At 44.1% G+C, this 6000-nt stretch overlaps 1 protein-coding gene across 1 annotated transcript in view; it reads right to left on the reverse strand.

Annotated features, from left to right (window-relative positions):
* The window catches only part of LOC124138624 (growth hormone secretagogue receptor type 1-like), a 46435-nt gene extending 45715 nt beyond the window's left edge, over positions 1 to 720 (reverse strand). Inside the window, exon 1 of the mRNA XM_048397821.1 lies at positions 688 to 720. The gene's annotated coding sequence lies outside the window, so the exon portion shown is untranslated. The remainder of the gene's footprint in view (positions 1 to 687) is intronic.
* Between the last annotated feature and the right edge of the window lie 5280 nt (positions 721 to 6000).

Raw genomic sequence — 6000 nt, forward strand, 5'->3', positions numbered from 1 at the left:
ACACACACACACACACACACACACACACACACACACTCACACACACACACACACGTGCATGCACGTCGCTATATTAGCGCAACAATCTTGGTGGCGACGTGCAACCCCATTTCACCTCACCTCACCTGTATAGCCGAGAAATAGCATTAAGTCCGGCTGTGTTACAGGTACTAAATGTCAGATCATACGTATGACATCATTCATGCAAATGTCACGACAGAAGATCCGGGGTAGAACAGGTCTTCAGCAAACCATGCTTGCCAATGCGACTATGCTTGTAGTAAGAGGCGACTAACGTAATCGATAGGTCAGGTTCGCTGACGTGGTTGATGCATGTCATCGATCCCAATTACGTGGGTCGATGCTCATGGTATCAATCACTGGATTATAGACCCGATTATTTACAGACCGCAGTCATATAGCTGGAATATTGCTGAGTGCAGCGTTAAACAACAAACAAACAAACACTTGTCACTTCAGAGACCGCTGTTCCTTGATAAAAAGGAAACTAATCAGTTATTTATGTTTGGTAACACCAAAGTATCTTGGGAACGCTATCGGGTTCTTGTGACTGATAATATTCCAAATAAGATCAGTGGGTTTGATTTCCCTCTTCCACAATGTCCGGATCTGGATAATTTTCATCAACACTATCAACAGTCGCCAGCAACGTACAAGAACACTTACGTAAAACGAGGCCTGTTCCCTGGCAGTAGATCCTTGAACTGTCTCTGTGCGTAAGAAATGCGTCAATAGCATTCTAGAGTCCTTTGTGTCAGCTTATCTTGGATTCTTAGTGTTGCCAAAAGTATAAGTTCCGCCCTCTTGGTTACAACAGCCAAACAATGAGAAAATATTGATTGATTGACATGGAGCACGTTTACTATATATAATCTGCTTGGAAATATGTGTACTCTCAGTAGTTGGTCAGGTAGGTGCCTTGCAATAACAGAACGTTGACTTCGGCCAATGCTAAGGTCGCGACCCTCCATCAGCGGTATGTCAAGACCTTGCAGACCGTGGGATTTTGTTACGAAGTGTGTTTGTTGGTCAATAACGCTGCCAAATTATTCTAAGACTCGGCTACGCGGACCCTCAGTCACATTGCATTGAATATATGCATCTTTTAGCCACATAATAGCCCTACCCATGTCTTCAGCGATCCAGTCATATAATTGTCACTGCCACTTAACCTTTTACACCCAGGGGGTGGGTGGGGTGGGTGGGGTGGGTGGGGTGGGGGATGGGGGGTGGGGTGGGGTGGGGTGGGGTGTGGGGGGTGGGGTGGGGTGGGGTGGGGTGGGGTGGGGTTGGGTGGGGCTTTTAACAGCGTGTCAGCTTAATGTCGGAGGAAAGCCCGAAGTGATGCAGGTCTCAGACGTTTACCACCTCGGTGAAACCAACGAGCTCGGGAAGGGTGCTGACAAACCTAGAAACATAATCGGGATTCGAGCCCACAATCATAAATTTCTGGCGTTCCCAAGGGACGCATCTCTGCAGAGCGAATCGCGGCGCCTTAGACAAACATTGAGTGAGTGAGTTAACATTTACCGTCGCATCGGTTATATTTTAGCCATATTACTCAGACATTTATAATGAGTATCTTTAGATTGAATCAAAACCTGTCAGCGGTGGACAGTAACTAGATTATCACAGTTTCAAATTTATACCTTGTTGAGAACATTTAAAAGAAGAAATTATCATTCAACAACACAATATTATAAAAATGGGCTAAAGATCCCCAGCAACCGAAATGAGGTCACCAAATAGCGTATTGGGTATATATAGAAAGTTAATCGGGCAAAGTTATTCACGACAAAGGCTTCAGCATGCTGGGTCATAGGGCTTCTGAACACAAAAGCTCCAGGTTCATCATCTCTCGTGAGATCTCACCGCGTTTCGGCAGCTTGGCTCCTTAGAGTTTTTAGGGCTTCGATTCTGCCAGACACTAAAGCACATGTAAACACAAAACACTGGTGTTTTCTTGGGCAAGTGACGTTGTTCGAAAAGTGAATGGGTACCCGGTTGGATGAGAATGAAATGTGTCTGTTAACAGTCAGCTTGGGGTGTATACTCCTTGGGGTTGTTCAGTGCACTCTGATCCAGTGACCGAGGTAACGATAGCGCTTTGGACATGCCCCTGTGTGGTGTGGAAATATGCGCAATATAATTGGCCTATTATTACTTATAAAGCAGTGGAAACATCTTAGGTTTCCTACGTAGAAGAACACGTCTGTCGCATCACCTGGAAAGATGATGACTTAGGTTTTTTTGGGATTCCAAAGGAATCTTAATTACGATGTGAAGAGCTAGTATCTCATGGTGATGACGTAATTTCTGCTATATACCACCAGGGCCCACGTGCACAAAGCCATCTTAGCGATAAGAATATCTTAAGCCTATGTTAAAGTGGTGGAGTTACAATTATCTTAGCGCTAAGATTATCTTAAGCCTATGTTAAAGTGGTAGAGTTACAATCATCTTGGCGCTAAGATTATCTTAAGCCTATTTTAAAGCAGTGGAGTTACAATCATCTTAGCGCTAAGATCGCTTTGTGCAAGTGGGCCCAGGAGGTAGCCTGCTTCACCAGTGGGATCCAGGCTCTGAAACATTGTTGTCAGAAGTGTGTGCACCTTAACCAATCAGCAACCAACTCAATCAATACAGACCATAATATATTCCAAACTTTGCACCCATCAGAGAGTGGTTTCACTTGGCAGTGTGACCCATAGGTTCATAATAACCTGATTGCCGTATTAATATCTTGACAAGGCGTGATTGTAACGCAATTTGCTGCTGACGAAACGGACAGATGATAGATGGAAATCTCTCGATCGATCTACAACTGTATGAGCTAACTTGTATGACTTTAGCTTAAAACAATTACGAGACGCATTCTAAAAAAACCTTCACTTTTCATAAACGTCCTTTCATTCTACTCAATTTTAAGTTGTATTATATGAAACATGCTGGAATGAAAGTCGATTAGGCAGCATTCAATTTTATTACACTCGACAATGAATTTCTATAAATTATGTAGTCCTAGAAACTTCAGCTCATCTTATTATTTTTGTAAATATGATTGATATGCTGCAGTTAATTCACTGTACGATTTATTTGATAATATGATAACATTGCTACAATTACAAAGTAGTATATATCATAATCATGTTTGACAGTGGGGTGACCAGGGGTGAAGGTTTCCCCGACACGCCAAGATCGATTACCCTCATGGGTAGAGCTTGCGAAGCCTTCATGTATGTGCGCCACGACATGACTTATATGTTGGTAAATGGTGACAAAAGTAGCGTCAAGCCCTGCTTACTCACTCCCTCATAATGATGGATGTATAGGTAGCGTAAATAAAGTGAAGATACATGTATTGTTTGGATCCATTGATGTTGTTTTGCAGCTTGAATTTGTTTGTTGTTTAACGTCGCATTCAGCAATATTCCAGCTATATGACGGCGGTCTGTAAATAATCGAGCCTGGACAATACTTTGGTATGGTATCTTTGGTATCGTAAGCGTGAAACTACGCAATTGGGATACGATAACATGCATCAACCAACACAACGAGTCTCGTTAGCCTCTTATGACAAGCATGGTATCAACAGGGATCAACTGTTCGGTGTAATATAGAATAGGAAATATATCAGTATAACAAGAAATATTCTAAACACTGTCAGTTTGTCGAAGACCAATTCGAACCCGGATCTTCACGTGCCATATACTAACTCTAGATCCGTGTCGTTTACAGAATATTTACATCCGAAGAATTCTCTATCACACCAAACAGTTGAACCCCATTAATACGGACAGTAGCGTTCACTTTCAGATTCCCCGGATTATAGAGTATCCAGATAAACCTTTCCAATCGGTCCAAGCAGTAGCGCGGAAGGCATTTGTTCCCGGATCAACGGGTTATGAACTAACACCTTGCGTGTGGGTTTCACAGTACAATGCTGGTCAAGAAATACGGTTAAGCTTATGCTGAGGATTTACTGTTGTGATTAACTACATGTGTGAGCCATATGATAGTTGTGCCACAACTCCAAAACGTTTCCCTATTGTATCGATCCATCAGTTTCCAGTTCTTCCGTAATTGACTCCGGCGATATTTGTTACAGTAATATCTGGCATCTGGTATCAGTAAGAATGATATTGATTATTTTGTATCAGACAATCCTTTGTGTTGTTTACACAGATCTATCAGACATAAAACAAGACCTATATTTTTTACTGTACAGCAATGCAGTATTACAGGACGCAGCAGACCATCGTGCTGTCATATGAAAGGGACTCGTGTTTTTTGTCACTGAACGCTTCTAGTCGGTGAGAATATATATATCCTATTTGGGGTGGGGCGAGGTGGGGAAAAATGGGGTTTAACGTTGCGTTCAAGATAATTGCTCTTTTGTAGCGACGTGCATGCACGTGTGGACTTATACCGATTTTATAGTGCTAGCCCACTGAGATACCATGCTGCAGTTGTACATGAATACCCCACTCAGACACAGTAAACTGACTCCGAGCCGAACAGTCCTTGTCAGGCAGGGTAACATCAAGTACATATTTTAACGTTTTTGTTTGGAATGTAGCGGCCTGGGATCGAACTTCGACCTTCCGATCTCCGAACCGACGCCCAGTCGTCTAAATCGCCGCGATTCGCCGTGAAGAATTGCGTCCCTTGGGCACGCCAGAAACCTATGATTGTGGGTTCGAATCCCAGTTCGCCCCGATAATGTTTCTAGGTTTGTCAGCACCATACCCGTGCTCGTGGGTTTCATCGAGGTGGTAAACGTCTGAGACCTGCATCACTTCGGGCTTTCCTCCCACATTAAGCTGACACGCCGTGATATACTGAACCAAATTAATAACTTCACAACCCTTTTTAAATTTTAACATTTTGACCAGTTATCATTGTGGGCCCTTATTGTGTATTTCAAAAGTAATGGCCACGTATTGTCTTCAGATAACACCCGTTTTTGTGAAGGTGAATCGATCAAAATCATGTGCACAGCACTATAGTGGCAAAAGTGTTTTTTCACGTGCAACTGGTCACGTGGCCATAATACCGCACGTGTTTTCAGACATGCTTGTTAGCAGTCATTAACAAAAAAAGAAAAACACAAGAAAACAAAAGTCTTTACGGCCGGCCATTTGTCATGCCACGCCTTTCAAATGTGCAACGTGAACGTGCCATCGGCATGTTGCAGACGGGAACGTCCGTAGCTGAAGTCGCAAGGACGATGGGTTGTAGTCGACAGACTGTTTATGATTTACAGACGCGTCTACAGCAAACGGGTACCACCGCTGATCGCCGTCGGCCAGGTCGACCACGTGTGACGTCACATGCAGAGGATCGTCAGATTGTCTTATGTCACCTCCGTAACCGATTTTTGACGGCTACATCAACCAGAAATGAACTGTTTAGGGGTAGACTGAGTGCGCAAACTGTTCGAAACCGTCTGAGAACTGCTCACCTTCAAGCACGACGGCCATACTGCTGGCCGTTTCTGAATCAATTACACAGACGTCAACGTCAATTTTGGGCATAGCGACACTTACGATGGACTCAGAGGAATTGGAATCAAGTCGTCTTCAGTGATAAATCCCGATTTAATCTTCGATTTGCTGATGGTAGGGCGAGGGTGTGGAGGCGCCGTCATGAACGTAACGCCCAGTGTTGTGTACAGGAAGTACAGATTTCGAGGCGGAAGTGTCATGGTGTTGGGTGCTTTCTGTGGCAATGCACGTTCCAGGCTTCTTGGCATCCGTGGCAACCTCAACGCTGCTGCTTACCGCGTCCAGGTACTTGCACCAGAACTTCTGCCTTTTATGGCAGCACATGGACCCGGTTTGATCTTCCAACACGACAATGCCAGACCCCACACAGCAATTTTGACAAGGAATTTCCTTCAGAATGCGGGAGTCAACGCCATGGACTGGCCGTCAAGGTCTCCCGACCTCAATCCCATCGAACACGTCTGAGATGCTC

Source organism: Haliotis rufescens, unplaced genomic scaffold (assembly GCF_023055435.1).
Source record: "Haliotis rufescens isolate VD_foot unplaced genomic scaffold, xgHalRufe1.0.p SCAF_17, whole genome shotgun sequence".
Taxonomy (NCBI): Eukaryota; Metazoa; Mollusca; class Gastropoda; order Lepetellida; family Haliotidae; genus Haliotis; species Haliotis rufescens.